Below are 10712 nucleotides of genomic sequence, written 5' to 3' on the forward strand. Positions count from 1 at the left end.
CTCCTCATGCTGCCTCCTGCCCAAAGTCCTGAAGCCTCAGATGGAACAGCAGCTGGTGAAGAAGGGGCGGTTGATAACGGGGTGTGATAGGTCCATTCGTTCTGGTTCACGGCTGCTGCCATTAAGCACTTATTTGGTGCTATTTCAATATGGGTTTTCAACTGCAGCAGAAGCCTCCCACGTGTCCTTAAATGAGCCACCTTTCAGATGAACGGAGACTGCGTGGGCATCCCAGAGGCAGCAGGCTAGCCCCACGTGGTGATGCTGCATCAGAACGGTACCAAGGGATCCAATATTCTGATTACTTCTCCATGTTAAAAGGCTCCTTCCAGGGAAAGCCAGGATCTTACCAGCTTGCAAAACCTCAGCTATGCTACTGAGGGAGCCTTGATGTCTTAGCACAAAACTTTACTTGAAAGGCAAAGCACACCAAAATCTATTGAAGGTGGATGAGTTGTGTTAGCCACCAACTGGCGAGCTTGACATTGGACGTGACCATGTAATGGGTCACGATCATTTAAAGTACTTTAGCTCGTTGGTTTGAAAATAGGCAAGAGCAGCCAGAATGACCTATTCTAGTTCTGTGACTTTCTGAAAGTCAATGTTGGTGGTGATAATTTTAGATAAATAAAACCTTCATTGGTCCTAAGAACTTGGACATTATTCTTTCCCGAGAATTATTCAGCCACTACAGCCAAAATGTGTGATTTAGCATCTTCTGTTTCCAGCATTTCATTCTCCTTCTTTGATGGTATGCTATTAAGTTTTATACTTAAATCCTTCTGTAATTCAGAAGTGTATAATGAATGTCTTAAAACCTAACCACAATACATAAAAATGTATTTGCACTATCCTAATATAAAATGGTATCTATGAGAAAAGAAAATGTGTTAAAGATCAAAGAATATTGTTTATAAGTGCAATGAAAAGTGACACATTTGGTACCAGCCACCTAAAAATTGCTTCTTTCAATATTCATTCATGCACTTGATTATGAGGATGTCTCACGTCCGTGTTGTTTTTCCTTCGCAGAAAACAAATATTTAATAAGTTTGATTGACGTTGAGGCTGACTGGGATATCATGCCAATAAATTTTGAAGAACCAGCTAACAGTGGAGTACTGAGAAATGCAATGTCACTTCATCATTGCAGAAATAAAACTACATTTTCAATTTTTCATGACGTTTAACCATCCTTTCCTGAACTCAATGAATCTAAAATATGTGGTTTGACAAAAGTAATTAAAGCGTGGACATTTTGAGTTATTTTGATATTTGAAATGAGAACTTGTCTACCTTACCATTCCTCATCCATCAACCTTTTTTTTTTTTTTTTTTTTTTTTTAGCTTCAAGTGACCTTAGAGTTATTTAGACACGGTAACCTTGAAGACCGGTTCTGAAACTTTGGTAAGCAGCCCTTCCTTATTTCAGTAAGATTTCCTTGTATAAGACCAAGAGCGCATTCAGTTTCACTGGAAACTGAGGCCACGAGTGCAATCTGGGATCTACACTCAAAGAGCCTATCCTCAAAGACAATGTGTTTATGAGTCAGATAGACATAACCAAGCTGTCACCTCTCTCTGGCTCCAGAAAACATTGCAGCACCCAGGGAGCAAAAGCTATGCTGTTCTTGAACATGATCTTGGCTTATGATAACATGTCCATGGCATATTTCTAATATCCTATTCTCTTCCAAGTTGGCAGTCTGAAAAGGAGGTAGCAATAACATCACTCAAGTGATTTTGATTCCCAAATTATGGACATGTTAATTTGGTACAAAATGCAATGCTAGATGGTGCAAGGATATAGGACGTGCTTATAACTGCATGGATAGGGATCTTAACATCCAAGTAAGAGATGGATATTGTAGAAGTTGTACATTAAAGGACTGGATTTCCCTTCATCTGCAGCACTGGTTCTCAAACTGAGTTCTCCAGATCAGCAGCGCCACCTGGCAAGTTGTCAGAAATACAGACTCTTGAGCTCACCCAGACCTACCTGGTCAGGATCTCTGGTGGCAGGGCCCAGAAATCTGCATTTCACTGAGTGCTGCAGGCCAATCTGATGCACACGGATCTGAGAACCACAGTTCTCTGTAGCGGTGGTTCTCAGAGCATGGCTGCAGGTCTCTGCAGATCCCAGAGACCTTTGTGAGCTGCAAGGAAATGTACCTTTGTCATTACACTAAGATGCTGTTTGCCTTTTATACTGTGCTAGCATTTGCCCTCCTGCTGTAAAAGCAAGGATGAATGACACTGCCGATTCTTTAATACCAGTCAAGGCAGTGGTGGCACCAAACTCTATTAATAGTCAATATATTTTTTAGCAGCACGAGCATGCAATTTTTAAAAAGAAATGCTAATTTCTCTTAAATACATTCTTAATTACACAGTAAAAAAAATTACTTTTACTAATACTTGACCCTCGGGTGACTACTTTTTATTATTCTCTGCGATGAAATGGGAAGTATGCGCAAAGCCCTTTGCTTCCAAACCAGAGAAGGATGGTTGTCTGTAGGAAAAGTAACGATATTCCTTGAGTTGCGAGCTGAACTAGCAGCTGGCAGCTTTGATTCATGGAACAATATTTCTACTTGAAAGAAAAACTGACAGAAAAACTGGTTATTCAGATATGAGTATCTGGCAGGCTTCTTCTCCAAAATGAATAAAGTGAATTCGTCACCACAAGAAAAACAATCGACGGTATTTGTTGCCAAACGTTGAGTTTGGAGCAAAAATTAGAATTTTGGACAACTGGTGTTTGTCATTGTGAAGCTTAACAGTTTTCCAATGTTTGAGGAGCTTTCTAATTAGATTAGTTATGATAATAAAGAATGTGATTTGTAAAATATCATATAGGAATATGTTAGCTGCATAATTTATCAAATTGTGCACCGGTAAAATAGCCAACCAAAGCACAAGTTAGACTGACGTGCTTCTGAAGCAAAAGCACATGGGAAGTTCGTGATGTGATTTTAGGTCCTGTGTTTCACCTGACCTTCCTGAAACAACCACTTAGTGAATTTTGCTGAAGTAACAAAGCAGAACATCAGAGTTACCTGAAAACGTTGAGATAATACTCCTTCCTTCTCAAACCTCATATCTGTGTGAGGCCAGATTTTTTTCTCCTATACCTAAGCCAAAACAATAGCTTACAACAGATTGAATGCAAAAGCAGATATCTTCTGTTAAGGCAGACATTAGAGAGATTTGCAAAATGCAAACCAATGCCATGCTTCTCACTTTTTCACTTGTTGGAAAATACGGTTATTTTCATACAGAGATGTTGTTTTCCTGAGCATATAATGGTTTTGTTATTATTATTTATAAAAAAATTTTAAGGTTTATTTATTTATTTTGAGAGAGCAAGTGAGCAGGGGAGGGAGAGAGAGAGAAAAGAGAGCCAGCGCAGAGCCAGATGTGGGGCTTGAACCCATGAACCATGAGATCATGACCTGAGTCGAAATCAAGAGTCAGATGCTCAGCTCAACTGACTGAGCACCTAAGATGCCCCTTTTAAAATTTAATAACTAAATATATTAATGAGTTTAAAGTCTAATATCACAAATGTCCATAGTTATAACCCACACAAACAAAAGTTCTTGGGGATCCCCAGTAAATCTCACCTTCCTTTGAGAAGTGCTCCCCTGTCAGAGTGATACAAGGATGATGTCGGTCACCAGATGGAGACATGTCCCACCAGGGTCCCTGGTTCTGCACGTAGAAAAGTCTTTTCTATTTCAGGGACCCAGCTCCCACGTCATCCTCTCTGGGAAGACTAGCTTCTCCTGACCCCCTCTTGCTCAGATCCTGGCTAAGGCTTTCACTGCAGTAGAAAAGATCCTGGTTTGTTCAGGCCATTGCTAATGAATAGCCGTGAAATTAGTCCCTTATTTTTTTCCTAATAGGGAGTTATTTTTCTCCCATAGAAATATGGAATCTGTGGTCCAGGGTGGGAAGCTGCACGCAGTGTCATCGGGACACGACATCTCTCCCCTCCCTTCTCCTAGGACCTCTGTTTCTCATCTTCAAGATGGCAAGTTCCCCGTGGAGCCTCCAGGCGCCACACCGATGTTCTGGGGGGCAGGTGGGGAAGGGTGGTGGGCGTTCTCCAGCTACGTTTGTCTTCTTCTTTGGAAAGGGAAGCCTTCTTCGGGGACTTCTGCTTGCCCCCTGCCGGCCAGAACCGGGCCATGTGACTATCCCAATTGCAAGAGGGCAGAGCTAGTAAGGATTTGGCTTCCCCAGCCATTACGGCGGAAGAAGGCGAAAGGGCTGTATAGGCTTTCAGAGAGCAAATCCACGGTGTGTGTCTGCCATTGTCATCCATTAACACGCCGGCCATTCTCCCTGATGCCTCTCCCACCCCGGACCATGCCTGCTCCACAGCAAAGACCTGCCCAACATGCTTTCTTCACCCTGTGGCCATCCCCGTGCCTGGCTTCATGGTCCGAGGGGTCCCTCTGCCAAGAGCCTATTGTAAAGTTATCACATTATTAATTATTCCCACCTTGGCCTCCTTACCCCTTTTCCTGCTGCTTCTTTTTTCAATGGCAATTGTTAACATCTAATATTCTCTCTACATAGAGATAGATGGATAGATGGATAGATAGATAGATAGATAGATCGATAGATCTCGCCTGTGATACCACCTCATTGATGTAGACATTTTTTCCTCTATTTTTTCTTCTTCGACAGATCTCAGGGTCACACTAGTACTTCTATCCTCATATCAGCCTACTTAAGTTTCTACACCGGAGCCTTCGTAGGGCCCTGGGCATCTCTGGCAGCCTGAGCTGGAGCTGGAGCTACAGCCCGGGACTTGGTTTGAGACTTGGCCTTGGCCTCTGGCCAACGGAGCCCGAGACCCTTGGCAAGACGGGCACGGGCACATTTCCTGAGCTTGGGATGAGTCATGCAGGCAAGTCGATTAAGCTTTCGGCTGCCACCCTTTGGGATCTTGGGCTTGATCTCGTTGGGCTTGAAGACGGTCCTGATGGCCTGGGCTGTGCCTGCCTACATCTAGTTTGGGCCCTTCTTGCATTCTTGGTAAAGCACATGTTCCTCAGGAACGTGGAGTTCACCCTCTTTGGAGATTTATTATCTTTGTGATGAGGTTTCTTGGTGCCATTTCTGTGCCATTTTCATGACTAGGTGCACACGGTGTGGTTCTTGGACTTGATTGTGTCGGCACTGAAGCTGGTGGCTCCCAACGTGTCTGGGACCAGAAGAGAAAGAGGAAATTTTCCCCAGGACCTGGTACAATGTAGGGCATGCAGTAGGTGTTCAATAAATACTTGCTGAATGAATAAATAACTGCAGCAGATGTTCACGGAAGGCAGAGACAGAATGGAGGAAAGACAGAGGAGGAAGGAACAACTTCCTGACTAGAAAAACTCATCATTTTTTTCCACACCAGTATTTTGTAAACAATTATTGATGGAGAGTCATTTTGTAGGAGATAGGAAGTATGAGTCTACCTTCAACTTATTGCCAAGTTTGGAATTACATAACATTTCTTTGTATCGTTGTCTTTTGGAATATAGCATCCCGCTGACTTTCAGAGGCTTTACAAGTAAATGTGATTATATGACCGTCTCTATACTCTTCATAATAAGTGTTATATGAGTTCAAGGTGTTATCATTATAATAATTTTATTTTGCTGACATTACTTTGAATCATGCTATGCAGGCACTTGGCACCTCGCGATGACTCATCACAAAGCAGTAGGCCATCTTCTGGAATCTGAAAGACGCCCTTTCTCAAAAATACACATTTCTCAAAAAAAAGAAACCATTGCTAATATGAATGTTCTATTTCTTTCTCTGGAAGAGGCTGTTGGAAATTCTGAAGGCGGACAGAGACCCTCACACGGGCTGGACTTGTTATTTTCTCCAGAAAAAAGCCTCCTGAGGAGGCGATAGCTGCTCTCAGAATGGAGAGTAACAGCGCACGCTTCACTTTACGAGAGCGACCTGCTGTTTTGTCATTTAGCCGTGCGACGCTGCTGTGTCACGCGACACAGCGCATCAGAAAAGATTCAGTAATCATTCCTTCACTGACGTTAATTGTGACTGACAATTTGCTGCTGTGCTCGACTGGTAAGCACACTCTTAGAAGTGATGTTCCAATTCTATGTCCTTTTAAACAAATAAAACACATAAAGCCGCTCAATCCTCAGAATGAATCTTATACAAAATTTCCAAGGGCCAAGCAAGTGTTCCACCATCCATCGTGACAAGCAGGCGGCAGGCAGACCGTATTATTTTGCTGTTCAAGGTGGGAAGCCAAACGACGTGGGCCTTCCAATGTGGAGCCAGTAACAGACTAGTAATGGCCGCACCTGGTGCCTGCGTGTCAGCCTCTATTCTGAAAAACCCTTCACACAAGTTCATTAGAACGGTGCTGACTTCTCAAACCCTCATTATCGACATTCATTGTCACGAACTTCTCAAGCAGCGATCGTCCCACGCCTCCCCAAGAGCTGGCCCCAGAGGCTCAAAACCACTTTGCTCAAACCAGGAAACAGAAAGTAACTTGCTTTTAGGGTCCTGTGAAATGTTAGAAACAAACTTGAGTTTTTTATATGATGTTTAAGAATATGGAATGTTTCATTCCTCATCTTCCCCCAGCCCCCCTCAATGTATGGTACAATATCAGGCCGTGGGGAGGAGCAATGTGTTCCGGAACATCAGGACTTAATTATGGAGGTTGTATCAATCCGTTAGTAAATGGTGGAACCAGAGAAGGCAACAGTTCGGCGGGAAGCTGAGGTTTCTAAAACAGTTTCCAGGACCGACTGTGGCATGGATATTTGTGCATAGACCTGTACCAGAATCAATAATGTTTTCGAGGATCATGATAAGCAGGCCATTTTCATAGGGATAAAAGCAGGAAGGAGATTGTACAAAGAAGCCATTTGGACAGCTGCCCGAGCCTCTACATCAAGTCAACCGGAGGATCTTGTTACAATACCCAAGAAGGCACGGACCTCACGTGGAAGGCTGCTGTAACCCTGCAAGAGCGAAAGAAGGGCAAGAAACTGCCTGTTTCCATGCATAATTGATGTAGCTCAGGGGCCAACTCAAGCCCTAGAGGAAGCCCTAACGACATGCCATTCAGAGCAGAAAGAAGGAAGAGGGCCAGGCTGGTGCAAAGGTTTCCTTCAAGGCTCTGAGAGCTGGAAGGAGGCAGAAATCTCCTGTGCAGACCCTCTGATCTCTGATATCCTGGAATACGTGCTGAGCCTGATTTTCAACCTTGCCTGACTTTCAGTGAGTGTTGAGAGCGGGCCAGCGTGGCTGCTGGGTGTCCAAGTCGAGGGAGCGGTTCGTGGAACCCTGGTATCCATCTATGACAAAGACAAGAGGGCTGAGTCGCCCAGGCACGCAGCCAGCACCCCAGGCTTGTTCTCCCCCAAGGCGCAAGGGGAAGAATGAAAGCGCCTCAGTGCGGACACCCAGAACCTCTGCTGTTCACTGATCACAGGTGACAGGAGCTTCTGAATGTACCACCGTGCCAGCTGCGTTCCGCCAGGGAGGGCCTGCTGCTGTGTCCCAATGTGTCGTCCCAGCTGGCACCTCATTTCCGGTATTGGTAAGTACTTAACGCATATGGATGAGAATGGGCACACCTGCCATTCAAAGTAGGCTTCCTTTAATCAGAATGTTTCATACTCTAGTCTCCCAGTTTATGAACCCTTGTGATGGATGTAGCTTCTTTTAGATAATTGCTTGGGATGAGTGAATGCCCCAATATTTATTTAGCAAGGATGTCGATGAATTATGAATGGGAGCAAATAGTTCCAATGGGCAAGCACTCTAATTAATAAAGCCAGTTTCCCGTGGTCGCGTGTATGCGAGAGCGGTACCGGGGCTCTGTGGCAATGTAAGTGATGCGTGTAACAGATGTTAGAGGTTTTCCTGGAGGCAGAACAAGGCCCACGGGAGACGAGCTGGCTGGACTCCGGAACGGCCCCCTTTTATTCTCTGCAAGTCTTTCTCTCTTCCCCACCGTAAAGACCTGGACCACATCAAGGCATTTGCATAAGACAGCCTTTCCCCCAGAACCTCATGGTTTAATCACTAGCCCTGAAAATGGTTTTAACAGGTTGCCTCTCCTGAGAATTCTCTTGGGAGGTAAATATTCTTTTTTTATTTTTTATTTTTTATTTTGCTTATTTTTTAATGTTTATTTTTGTTATGTTTGAGAGAGAGACAGAACACAAGCAGGGGAGGGACAGAGAGAGAGAGACAGACAGACAGAATCTGAAGCAGGCTCTGGGTTGTCAACACAGAGCCCGACGCGAGGCTCGAACCCACGAACTACGAGATCAGGACCTGAGCTGAAGTCGAGTCAGATGCTTGGGGCGCCTGGATGGCTCAGTCGGTTAAGTGTCCGACTTCAGCTCAGGTCATGATCTCATGGTTCACGAGTTCGAGCCCTGTGTCGGGCTCTGTGCTGACAGCTCGGAGCCTGGAGCCTGCTTCCGATTCTGTGTCTCCCTCTCTCTCTGACCCTCCCCCCATTCATGCTCTGTCTCTCTCTGTCTCAAAAATAAATAAACGTTAAAAAAAAATTTAGAAAAAAAAAACAGATGCTTAACCGACTGAGCTACCCAGGTGCCTGGAGGTAAATATTCTTAAACTAAAAACAGGGCCAATCTCTAGCCCGTATGCATGTTTTGCATACCGATCGATAAAATATCCAAACATCTCTACAACTTTAGGTAAATAAACTACTCATAAGCCCTGGGCCCCACCTTAGATGATGGAACCTCATCATTATCCAGTAACTGAAGAGTTAATGTCTGGCCCCACAATGAGTCTTTATGTTCAACTCCACCTAGCAATCTGGGCTGTCCTTACTGGAAGTTTCTGGTACCTTACTAGTTGTTATATGTTTGGGATACGATGTCTGAATGTCCCCCTCAACCCCCGAATACTACATTGTTATATTTTACCCACACCAATAGAGACTGGAATGCTGTTGGAGTCTGCAGGAATGCAGGCACTTTTTCCTCCCCCGCGTAGGCATCTGTCTCCCTGGGCACCCTGGGAGGAAGAGTGGAAGGCACTTAAAATATGTTACATTCTGCTGCAGCAGAAATCTGAAGCAATACTAAGCCCCTGGTAGGTTCGGTGTGGCTCTTTTCAACAAGTCACTCGGAGCCGGACCACGTTGTTAGGGGCTTTGATGAATGAATGTTCTGTGTCACTTAATCCTCACGATCCAGGCACGGGTGGAGGTAACACAGTGCACAATGTGCAGATGCGTACAAAAGTTTTGTCTCTCTTCGGTGGCACAGGGGATGTCATGTTTACGATGGCCCCTGCGATCCCTGCCCCGCCGTGTACACATTCTCTACAACAGATCCCTTTGGGCATGGGTAAGACCTCCGAACATGTGCCAAAGGGAAAGAGATTTGCAGGTGTCATTAAGGTCTCCAATCAGTTGACTTCAAGTTAGTCAAAGGAGAGATTAATCTGAATGCATCTGACCAATCAGGGAAGCACTTGAAAAAAAATTTTTTTCAAAATTTATTTATTTTTGAGAGACAGAGAGAGACAGGGCATGAGCAGGGGAGGGGCAGACAGAGAGGGAGACAGAATCTGAAGCAGGGTCCAAGCTCCGAGCTGTCAGCACAGAGCCCGACGTGGGGTTTAAACTCTGCAAGATCATGACTTGAGCCGAAGTTGGATGCTCAACCGACTGAGCCACCCAGGCCCCCCCACCAAATTTTTTAATGTTTATTCGTTTATGAGAGAGATTGAGAGAGAGAGAGAGAGCGAGCAAGGGAGGGGCAGTGACAAAAGGAGAGAGAGAATCCCAGGCAGGCTCCACACTGTCAACACAGAGCCTGACACAGGGCCCAAATCCATGGACCACAAACATCAAAGCATCAGCAGCAAACACCCACCTTCTGGCCTTGAAGAAGGAAACAGCCATGATGTGGAGAGGGCCATGTGGCAGAGAGCGGCAACCAGCCTCCAGGAGCTGAGGCCCACAGGCCCACGACCATAGAGGACAGAATTCTGCCAACAACACCTGCAAGCTGGGGCAGAGATACCAGCCTCGGATGAGACCACAGACCCAGCCGGCACCTGGATCCTCACCTTGATGAGAACCCGGGATGAGGACCCACAGCATCTTGTTTGTACTTCACATCCATGAAAACTGGGAGAAGATAGCAACGTTTTAAGTGCTAAGTTGGTGGTAGCTTTTATCCTAGGCCACTGGCCAGCTCCGAGGTTACGCACAGAGTTCAGACGCAGTTGACAGTTCACAGGAAACACATGAGGTAATCTAATGTGTGACCCGCCTAAGAGTGGGTAGCCTCTAAGAGCCCGACGTTCAATTTGTACGAGGTGTTGACTACTTAGGAGGCTAATGGAATACCAGCATTTATCCTAAATGTGGATGAACGGAAGCTCAGGCCTAAAGTTAGTCTGGCAAACACTGGATGTCTACCACATGTCAATCAAGAAACCAAAGGACGTTAAGCTCTCAATAGTGATAAAAGAAATGGGGTAGTTCTTTACCCTATGAAGTATTAAAGGCCACGTAAATATTAATTATAACTAAATTGGCACAAATGCCGTGAACACCTACCTTGAGGGGCAGGGTGAGTTGAAGGCATCTCATCATCAGCGAGTGAACCTACAGTGGGTTAGGCTGATGTCTGGGTTGATCAATCTGAAAGTTGGCCAAA

At 45.0% G+C, this 10712-nt stretch overlaps 1 pseudogene; it reads right to left on the reverse strand.

Moving 5' to 3' along the window:
- Positions 1-4749: 4749 nt before the first annotated feature.
- Positions 4750-7586, reverse strand: LOC131488656 (large ribosomal subunit protein eL29-like; annotated as a pseudogene).
- Positions 7587-10712: the final 3126 nt, after the last annotated feature.

The sequence above is a fragment of the Neofelis nebulosa genome, chromosome 1 (genome assembly GCF_028018385.1).
Source record: "Neofelis nebulosa isolate mNeoNeb1 chromosome 1, mNeoNeb1.pri, whole genome shotgun sequence".
Lineage (NCBI taxonomy): Eukaryota > Metazoa > Chordata > Mammalia > Carnivora > Felidae > Neofelis > Neofelis nebulosa.